Source organism: Mustela nigripes, chromosome 9, assembly GCF_022355385.1.
Source record: "Mustela nigripes isolate SB6536 chromosome 9, MUSNIG.SB6536, whole genome shotgun sequence".
NCBI lineage: Eukaryota > Metazoa > Chordata > Mammalia > Carnivora > Mustelidae > Mustela > Mustela nigripes.
Window position 1 is genome coordinate 89672713 of NC_081565.1, and position 10228 is coordinate 89682940.

Sequence of the window (10228 nt, forward strand, 5' to 3'; positions counted from 1 at the left end):
GGGGGGGGGGCTTCCAGGAAGCTGATGGGGGAGGCTGCATGCTCGGCTGGGCTACGGTCTGGCTCAGAGGACTCCTGCACTCCTCCGGGCCTCAGCTTTCCCAGGATGGTCCCCCGAGATGGGACAAGAGCGCAGCCACTGCCTGTTGCTGGAGCCTGGAGGCCGATCATGTCTGTCTCATTGGCCACACTGCACGGGCTGAAGGAGACCTAGAGCCCGGTGATCTGGGGTTGAGGAATGCAGGGCCCAGCCCTCTCCAGGGCGCCGGTCAAAGGCGGGTCAGGTGTCTTTAACCCCTCCTAGTCCAGCTTCACCCCGAAGGCAGTGAGGAGCACGCCAGAGGGAGGAAGCATGGGGACTGAGCCTCAGGAGCTCCTGCCCTCGTCTGGGACAGACATGTTCTGAAGGGAAGTAGTGCCAGGACTGTGGGCAGCAGAGTTCGAAGAGTGCTGACCCTGGGTCCCCTCCGAGGAGGAGCGTGTGGCCCTCGGGCGCTCCCTCACGCGGCCCGGCGACTCCCGTCCCTGCTCTGGGGCTCCTCTCCTGCCCTCCGTCTCCTTGCGCCAGCCTTGGGGACCCCCCATCCACGAGTGCGCTCCTTATGGACCCCTCTTGGGTGTGGACCCGTCCTGGTCATCTCAATCGCTACCACTTGTGCCAGCACGTCCCCGTGCGCCTGGACGTCCCAGGCAGAGAGTGGCCCAGGCACTCGAGGACGCTGGCCGAGCCGGCTGAGGCTTCCCGAGTTACCCACACTCAGGAGGGGCTGGGCTGCGCGGGGACGGTGGCGGGAACCCGGCCCCCCTCGCCACGGCCTTGAAAACCCCGCTGTGTCCCGTGGCGTTTCCTCGCAGCCCACAGCCTCTCCGTTCTTCCTTGGGGGTCCGCGAGGCGCGGATGGGGCTCAGCTTGGGGCTGAGTCCCAGGGCAGGTGCCCTGTTTCCTTCAGCCGTCCTGCTCCCTCCGTGGAGGTACGGCAGAGACAGCGAGTTATTTACTTTCGGGCGACCAAGGAATTATGGACTTGTTTGACTGTTTCCGTGGAATAGGTGTTCTACCGAAGAGGAAATCCGAGAACAGAGCCCTCGGGGGGTACGGGGAAGCGGAGCCGCGCCTGCCTTCCCGAACTTGCACAATGAGGGGTGGGGGTGGGGGTGGCTTCTGTGGGACCCGCTCAGCGAGGCTCCAGGCACCCTGGGCCCCAGCCTCCCCCGCTGGGGGCCGCCCCAGAGAGCCACGAGCAACAAGCAAAGCAAAGGGGAGGCGGGTGGCGCTGTCCCATCGCAGGGGCACCTCTGAATCTCTGTTTCCCTGCATACGGCGCCTGCCCTGTGTGTGCACCCCGGAGGTGTGCTGTGGTGGAGGCCAGAGATGGGTCCCCATGTGGCTCGGGGAGGGGGGTGTGCTGAAGGGGGCCGTGGCCGCCGAAGTCTTCAGTGGTACGCAGTTGGCCACCGCTCTTTTGTCACCATACTTAGGGGGCAGAGGCCAGCTGGGGCTGAAGGGGTTAACACGGGGAGCTCTCGGGATCCCCTGGTAGCCAGAGTCAGGCCTGAGTGGGGCCTGACCGCTCTTGAATTCACACCCACCCTCCGGGCTGGAGCCTGGGTGCCACCACTCTGTTCAGATTTTCGGGGCAATCCCCAAGTGTCTTCTAGCTCGAGAGCCTGCACCTGCTGACCCCCGACACATGGGGCTGACACGTGGGAGACCTCAGGCAGCCCCACAGAAACGCCTCCTCGGGGGTTGGCGAGCCCGGTTCCGACTGGCCATGAGGACACCTGAGGATGACAGCGTGCCCGGTGGTCTGGGTGCGTGTGAATCTGGGTTTTGTCTTCACGTCTGTCCCCACGAGAACATACAACGAAGCGCAACACAGTTCGGGGAACCTGGAGAGACGGCCAGGCCTTTGCGCTCCTTCATCTCTGGGAGGGCGTATTTCTGAGCCCCACAACAAGCCTGCCCTGAGTTTAATCTGGAAAAGTTGGGGCTCCCTATGGGGTTCTGTTAATTCATCCCGAGGGAGTGGGGGGAACACAGGGTAAAAGCCTCTGCGTGGGGACAGACTGGGGGAGTCGGAGTCAGGGGAGAGCCCACGGCGGGGAGAGGACTGGAAAGGGCAGAGTTCCATGGAGCTCGGACGGCAGGCTCCCAGCCTGGGCCTGTGGCTGTCCCCACACGGGCTTGGGCAATGGAGTGGGGTGCCCATGGTGACCACTGGTGCCAACCGATGATCATCAGATCTGCCCCAATGGTCCCAATTGCCTAGACTCTGGGGACTGCGCACTTCCTGGGGCAAAGCTGTTAGGCTGTGTCCAGAAAGTCTGACCACACACGTGCTATGCACACCCCATGACCCAGCCCTCCTGCTCCTCGACACACGGTCACGAGGAATCAGTGCCCGTACCCACCAAAACCCATGAACAACACGACCCGCAGATCAAACACCCTGTGGTCGATGCAGCCATGCAGACGGAGGGCACATCGGCACCTGTGACGGCGTGGACAGGAGCCTCACCACGTCTGTCATGCGTCGGGAAAGAAGCCAGAGTCTGGGCTGTGTGATCTATGTCCGTGTTCACGTGCATGACCCAGAGCAGGTGACTTCAGGGACAGGACACAGACTGGTGGTCATCGGGGAGGCGTCGGGTGGGGCTCTGGTTGATGGATGCACACGGAGGTGGTGGTTGGACCACAGAACTCCTCACTTTGAAATGACTGGTTTGATGTTGTATGAATTTCACATACATGAAATTTGTAAAAAAAAAAAAAAAAATTGCTTGCACACGACTGCTTTACGCACAGCTGTGTCCCAAACCAGGACGGCCCGGAGGCCCACCCATCCCGGGACGAAGCGCTCTTCATCCCACGCCGGGCGTCCCCCCAGCGAGGCCGGCCGCGGGGTGCTCGGGCAGGGAGGACTCGTAAGCCTGTGCCGCGGCGTGGAGCGCGTCCGCTGCGGGAGTCTGTGCCTCGACCTACGGCGGAATCGTGGGAATCAGAATAGTGGGGGTCTGTGGAGGGGAATGTCGCAGTGGGGACGTGTTCCCTGTGTCGGCGTGGGGCCGTGACCTGATTGTATGCGGTCGTCAGAGCTCCGTGCTGTATGTACAACCCTGATAAAGATCACCCCCCGAAGAAAGCGGAGAAGATAGATCTTGAGAGACGGGAGCAGTGGCCACTGAAGGCGGGCTCCCTCACGACGGGCTGGCCAGACGCTCTCACGGCGGCTGCCCCGGCTGCGCCGTCTCTACGGGCAGCCCCACCTGCGTCCCTCAGCCTTCTCTGATTCCGCACAGCTCTGTCATTCCCACACTCCCAGCAGGGCTGAGAGCCCTTGGGGGCAGGACGGGGTCTCTCTCCCAGGGTGGGCGTATTCATGGCCTGGCAATGTAGGTGTGGGTGGGGTGGGGGTCTCCATGCTCACAGTGACCTCAGGTATCCTAGCCGGAGGACAAAGACCGGCAAACAAAGACCACTCAGCATCCGTCCACATGCCCACAGGAGCCCGGAACAGGGGTCTGGACCTGACCTTGAGTGTCCTTTGTCCATGGGCACCGGCTTCCTGGCCTCACTTAGCCAACGGCCACCACCTCCTGCTGGCAGGACGCATCCCTCCTACAGCAGCCCAAGTGCTGAGACCTTGGCCCCGGGAGGACTCCCAAGGGACCCTTGGCCCCGCCCCAGGCTGTGGGGTCCTCTGGAAGCTCAGACACGGCTTTCCCAGGCTTTCCGTGCTCCGGCCCTGGGAACAGGCAGGCTGTGACTCAGGGCCTGGGCCGGGGGTGGGGGGCGGTCTGTGTTGATGCTCTTACACTCTGAGTTTGGGCGTCTGGAAGGCCTGGCGGGAAGTGACACATCTGGGTAAGGAATGAGGAGCTCACAGGTTACGCGGACGCTGAGGAGCATCCCGGGAACCCAGGTCCAGAAGCCCGCGGACAGGGGCTCCGGGTCACACACATGGGTGGGCTCACACCCTCCAGGCTCTGAGCACGCTTCCCATCAAAGCCCCGGCCCCCACTCTACCCAGAGCTTCTGCATCTCGCTCTGCGTCTGCAGGCCTGGGGGGTGTGGGGGTCCGTGTAGCCCCATCCTCGTGCCCCCGGCTGGAGACAGCATGGGAAGGAGCCAGCCTGGCAGGGCCGGGAAGGTTCCCACCGCACCACCCCACAGTTTCTGGTGGGCTGTTCTTAGAACCCTGTCTTGGCCCCTGTGAAGCTCGTACTGACCTAACGGCCAAGTTGCAAAGGGCACCTCCCTGGGACTGGCTGCCTGGGCGCTACCTCACCCTGTGGGGCGTCTCCACCCGGAACGGAGGAGAGTCAGTGGCCCCAGCTGGGGCCCCGGGCTGGCCTTGGCCCCTTCCAGGCCCTGGCAGGTGTCCGAGGAGCCCAGCTCCCAGGCCAGGTCCCGTGGGTGTCAGGGCTGGGTTCTCTTTCACCTGCCAGGTGTGCAAGCCCGCCAGTGTCCTTGGTGAACCCGCCCCCCCGGGTCTCCTCTGCAGCCCGCACGCGGCTGAGGACCGGGTCTGCAGGCTTGCGCTGGCCGTGACCTTTCTGTTTTAAGAGTGCTCTGCCCCAGCCCACAGGCTGACTCTCCCTCCAGGAGCCCGCCCTTCTGGTCCCCAGTGGGAGGGCTTGGGACCGTTCGGACAGCTGGGCCCTGCCCCCGGGTCTCAGTAAGTTTGGGGCTGAGCCTGGGATGTCGCCTTCTCTCCTGATGCTGCAGGTTTACAGCCTACTCTCTGAGAACTGCTGGTTCGTGCCAAAGGGTCTCAGAATCTGTGGGGGGACATGCCAGGTCTCCCGGCGCCCACAGGCCGTATCTGACACTTGCGAGAGTGTGGCCTACAGGCCCAGAGATGCCCGGGCTCCAGCTTCCTCGCCACCCTTTCCTGAGATAGGACAGCGGGTGTTTCCTTCCACCAGGCCTCAGTCTTCCAGTCTGCAAAATGCGTTCACTTTTCCATCTCAAGGGTTGTGACCACGTAGGGGCCCTGGGGCTTCCCCGTGCCTTCTCCGGGACTGGGTCCTGACCCCTGTGGCTCCTCGGGGAAGAGCCATCCCGGACGCCGGTGTGAGCACTTTGGCCGTGTGCCCCCAGCCTTGCCTGGACGACCTGAGCCTCGGCTGCTCCCTGGGAGGGGGAGCATACCCCTCCTCCAGTGCTGATCCTGCCGCTGGGGGGCCGCTTGAGCTGGTAAATTGGGAGCTCGCCAGGGCGGGCTGTTCTCTGGGACCCCATGACGCCTCCCCTGGAAGGCTCACGAGGTCTGAAGCCTCCTTCCAGTGCCCCAGGGGGTGAGCTCAGGGCACCCCGGCCCTTCCTGAGAGCTTGCCAGACCCCGGGGAGGGAATTCTACAGAAGTCCTTGTTGGGAGCACTGACCAGGAGGTGCTCGGTTGGGAGAAGAGCTCGAGTTTGTTTTGGCACACGGGGCAGGCTGCATTTGTTTTGCCTGTGCCCTGGACTCGCCGTGGCCGGCTGACACCCCGTTTCTCTGGAACAAGGCATTGCTGGCTGGCCCGAGCTCCTTCTCCTCCACCACGTCCGGCAGCCTTGGACACCCGCCGGCCACACTGAAAGCAGCTGTAATTCGGTTAGTGCAGAAGAGACAGCGGCCGCTCCCAGGGTAGGGTCCGGCGCGAACCAGCCCCGCCTGCCGTGGGCTTCCCCGGAGCCCTCCCCTCCCTGGGAGCCGCTGGCAGAGGGTCGGGCTGTGGGGCCACCTGGGCAAGCCTCCCTTGAGTCATTGTCTCCGGTCTCCGGGACGGACCTCACAGGACCAGAGGACGGAGGGCAGGAGGCAGCGGCTCATGGCATGGGGGCTGGGGAAGTGAAATGGAGGAAGCGAAGCCAGGTGTCTCCTCCCGGAGCAGCTGGTGGGGCTGCCGTCGGGCCCAGGGCTCAGGCTGTCAATTCTCTATCAGGACTTAGAGGTGACACCCCACCCGAGGGCTTGCTTGGGTTTCCTCTGGGTGGGACTCTGAGGCATTTCAGGACTGGGCCTGTGTCCGGAGGGATGTGCCCAGCTCTGCCCCAGCGGCTGCCGAGAAGCCCTCCTCTGGGCCCCGAGATGCTGTTCCTCACAGAGGCTCTTTCCTCTTTCCGTTCCGCAGACAGGGGACGCTCCCAGCGCCGTCTGCAGCGGATCCGCCCTCTCCGCCTCTCTCTCTGCGAAGACGCGTCTGCAGCCCCGACAGCCATGCTGCCCGCGGAGCGCTCCTCCCCACGGCGACGCTGAGCTTCTGCCCAGGAAGCCGGGGCACCTGCACTTCCCGTCTGCGGCCACACGCTCGGCGGGTTGGGAGATCCAGGGCTGAGGCCCTGACGTGAGAGCCGCCCCGCTCCGGGCACGAAGGCCAAGGCCCTTCCACAGTCACGCTCTGTGCTCCCTGGGACTGCGGGTGGGGTTCGCCCTATGTCCTGGCAGCAACCACCCAGGGCCGGGGCGCTCCCTCCGGACTCCCAGTGGGGCCTCGCAGGCCATCTGCCCTCACCTTCTCCCGCCCGTGTTCGCCAAGTGGGACTGCTCTCCCTGTGTGTCTCTTCCCCAGGTAAAAACCGAGTCACAAGCTCCCCGTGGACACGTAAGGCCGGTCGAAATTCGGAGGAAACTGGAGAGCATCCCACTCACAGACTTTGCAGTGACCCCCGTGCCTCCAGCAGGTCCCAGAGCCAGAAACGGGAGTCCCGGTGAGACGTCAGGTCCGGCGAGAGCAGAGCAGCCCGGGAGCCTCTGGGGAGGACGGAGAGGTAAGACGCAGCAAGCTGGGGCTTCGCAGCCATCCGGGGGAGTCTGAGCGGGAGTCCGGCCGCTCAGGGCAGCCTCGCAGGGCACGGCCGCCGCGGAGCCACTCCCGGGGACCCCCATGGAGGACAGGAGCTGGCACGTGCGGGGTGGTCCTACAAGGAACATGCGGGAAGGTCCAGCAATGACGCCACAGCGTGGAAGAATCGTGAAAACCCCAGGCCGGACGCAATAGGATTCTGTGAACAAGGAGCGCCCGGAGCTGGTTGATCCGTGGGAAAAGGAGGCAGAGCGGTGGCTGCCCGGGGCGGGAGGGTAGGGGCGTTCCAGGCGGAGGGGATGGGGTTTCTCTTTGGGTTGAAGAAAATGTTCTAAAACCCGATCGTGCGGACGGACTCACTTCCCTGTGAAGACGCCGTGTGCTTCAGACGAGATCGGGCGTGTTCAGGGTGGTATGGCCGTAGCCAGCCGTGCGCTTCAGAAAGGTGAGCTGCGGGAACGCGTCACATCTCAGCAGAGCGTCGTGCGAAAGCGAGGAGCCCGAGACCGGCTGGGCGCTTGTCGGGGGCGCCGGGCACGCTGACCTCACTGGCGCTCTGGGCGAACGGCTGTGCGCAGCCCGGGCATCAGACGTCGGCCTTCTGAGATCTGGGCCGTGCGGAAACTGGTTTGCTTCAGTTTAACCCCGAGTCCTCAAACGTCAAAGAACTTCCTGAGGGCAGCACCTGGACACCCGCACTGAGGTCTGCAGGCCCGTGCTGCCTGCCCTGGGAAGGCACCGGTTCCGGGAGCACCTGACCCCTGGCCAAGCAACCGGAGCCCTGACCGGACCCCGTGACCCCCCACAGCTCCCCGGCAGCTGTCCGCAGCCCAGGGTGAGGACTGTGGACAGCTTGAAACAGACTCCCCAGGCCCCGAGTTCCAGGGAGGGTCAACGTGCAGCCTCTGGGCTGCGGTCTGCGGGCCTTCGGGGCCGACACGGAAGCCCTCCAAGTTGCTCACGAGGGGGCTCAAGGGCCTTGGTTTTCTGGAAGGGGGAGAGGGCTGGCTGACGACTGGTGGGTTTTCAAACAGGGGAAAGGATCCGGCGGGAAGCGGCAGAACCAGCTTCTATTTGTAGACAGGATTACATGGGGTCTCAGTGGGGCTGTGCGATCCCGTGCGGAGACCGGTGTCTGCGTGCGCCTCCCCGGGGAGGGTTGGACGTGATCTTGCGTGGCAGCCTGGGGACCCGGGACAGGACTTCTCACGACCTTTGACTACCCCGGCGTCCGGCGATTAGATGGCGTGGGGGGAATGCCAGCTGGAGGAGATACGGGGAACCGTGCAAACCCCGTCGGATTCTGTCCCCGAGTGAACACTACACTAGGTGGGGCGCCTGGGTGGCTAGGTCGGTTAAGCATCTGCCTTCAGCTCAGGTCACGATCTTGGAGTCCCTGGATCGAGCCCCGTGTTGAGCTCCCTGCTCAGCCTGGAGTCTGCTTCCCCCCCCTCTCTTTCTTCCTCTGCCTCTCCCCTCTGCCCTGCTCATGCTTGCAAGCTCTCTCTCAAACAAAAACCCCAAATCTTTTAAAAGTACACTGTAGGGGCACCTGGGTGGCTCAGTGGGTTAGCCTCTGCCTTCGGCTCAGGTCATGGTCCCAGCGTCCTCAGATCGAGCCCCACATCGGGCTCTCTGCTCAACAGGGCGCCAGCTTCCTCCTCTCTCTCTGCCTGCCTCTCTGCCTGCTTGTGATTTCTCTCTCTGTCAAATAAATGAAATCTTAAAAAAAAAAATAAAAAAAGTACACTGTATGTTAACTAACTTGAATTTAAATAAAAGGAAAAAGAGTGAAGTAAAAAGAAATAGAGAACACCAGATCGCCCTGAAGCCTCCCCCCCACCACGGTCCAACATAAAACCCAAGACACTGGGATGCTCGGCCCTGCCTGCCGCTCGGACACGAACGGGGTCTCCCCGCCCCTCAGTCCCCAGCCCTACCCCAGGCCTTCCCTGCTGTCTGCTGGGCAGGCGGCTTTCCCCCACACGGCGAGTGGTCGCCTCCTTCCCTCACGTTGATGACGGATGTCACCTCTTCTTTTTTTTTAAGATTTTACTTATTTATTTATTTGAGAGAGCGCGCGTGTGAGAGAGCACGAGCAGGGGGAGAGGCAGAGGCAGAGGGAGAAGCAGGCTTCCCGCCGAGCAGGGAGCCCGATGCGGGACTCGATCCCAGGACTCTGAGCTGAAGGCAGACACTTTACCGACTGAGCCCCCAGGCACCCCCAGAGGTGACCTCTTCCTAGAAGTCACTCCTGACCCCGCTCCTTTCATCCGGACCCACGAGACACTTCCACCGCCTGGGGTGCTCTTACGGCGCTGGCACTTTTGCTGTGGTCTGTCTCTGTCCTTGGGTTATCAGCTCTGCCTGAGAAGGGACATCGTCTCCTCTGGCCTCTGCCGGTAGTAGAAGGGTGTTTGGCACAGAGGAGATGCTCAGCAATAGTTGTTATTACGGGAGGGTGACTGCGGGAGCCATACTCATGTCCCTGAGCTGTGGGGGAGCCAATGAAGTAACCCACGCCCCGTGCCCAGGACACAGTGCTCAGGAAGTGCTGGGCGTTCAACATGTTTTAACTTCTCCGAATTTTCAGGGCATTCATTATTTTAAAGAATTTTAAATATGTCTTCCTGGGAAAGGAATATGTCCAGTGTTCCCCAGTGAGCTGGAGTTTCGGGGATGCAGTCCTGGTACTTTTAAAAGCCGCAACCGCAAATGTCGGCATCCCGAGAAGACTCAGACGGACTTGGGGCTCCGACGCAGTTTCCGACACTCCCACCCCGGGAAGCCCGGCGGGAAGTCCGCGCAGTCCCACTTCCGCACTTTCTGTGGTCAGGAGAGCTCCGTATTTCTCAAGCAAAAGGTATTTCCAGTAGGCGCTGAATGTTCTCAAATCCACAGATTCCTTAGGGTCTCCTTGGCTCGTTTTTAAAGTGCCGCCCATTCCCTATTTGGAAGGGATTAGGGGGAAGGAGTCCTGGACGCCGGGAGCTGCTACACATCACCCTGGAGATGCCCGTGTCTGTCATGGCAGCATAATCCCAGAAGCACACACACGCGTTCACACCAGACCGGAGTCTGCAGTCCTGGCCTTGTCTTGGAGGAGGCGTTTTACCTAGGACGGAGCCTGGGAAAATCTAAGGTGCCTGGAGAACGCGCTGGAGGCGTTGTTCCCGCGCTCCCGCACACTCCTGGTGAGAACGGGTGGTCTCGCTCGCCCCCGGGCCTAAACATGTCTTGAGATCAGCTTGCCTGTGGTTCCCTAGCTCAGGCCGGCCTCTGAAGTGTGTGTGACGGATGGAGCTCACGGGCAAGTATGAGGCTAGGCTGTGTCCCAGTGAGGGCTTGTCCCAGGTCTGCATATATTTCTGTACGTGTGGGTGAGTGTGTGCAAGTGTTAGTTTGGGGGACAAAATGCAGTTTTTGCTGCCACTTTGT

General features: G+C 62.4%; 1 long non-coding RNA gene across 2 annotated transcripts; it reads left to right on the forward strand.

Annotated features, from left to right (window-relative positions):
- The first annotated feature begins 5419 nt into the window (after positions 1–5419).
- Positions 5420–9620, forward strand: LOC132025202 (uncharacterized). 2 transcript variants are annotated; one of them, XR_009406468.1, is made up of 4 exons: positions 5420–5598; positions 6119–6556; positions 6669–6755; positions 9430–9620. It is a non-coding gene; the product is annotated as an uncharacterized LOC132025202 (long non-coding RNA). The 2 variants fall into 2 exon arrangements; XR_009406467.1 differs by lacking the exon at positions 9430–9620 and having other exon boundaries at positions 6669–7041.
- Positions 9621–10228: the final 608 nt, after the last annotated feature.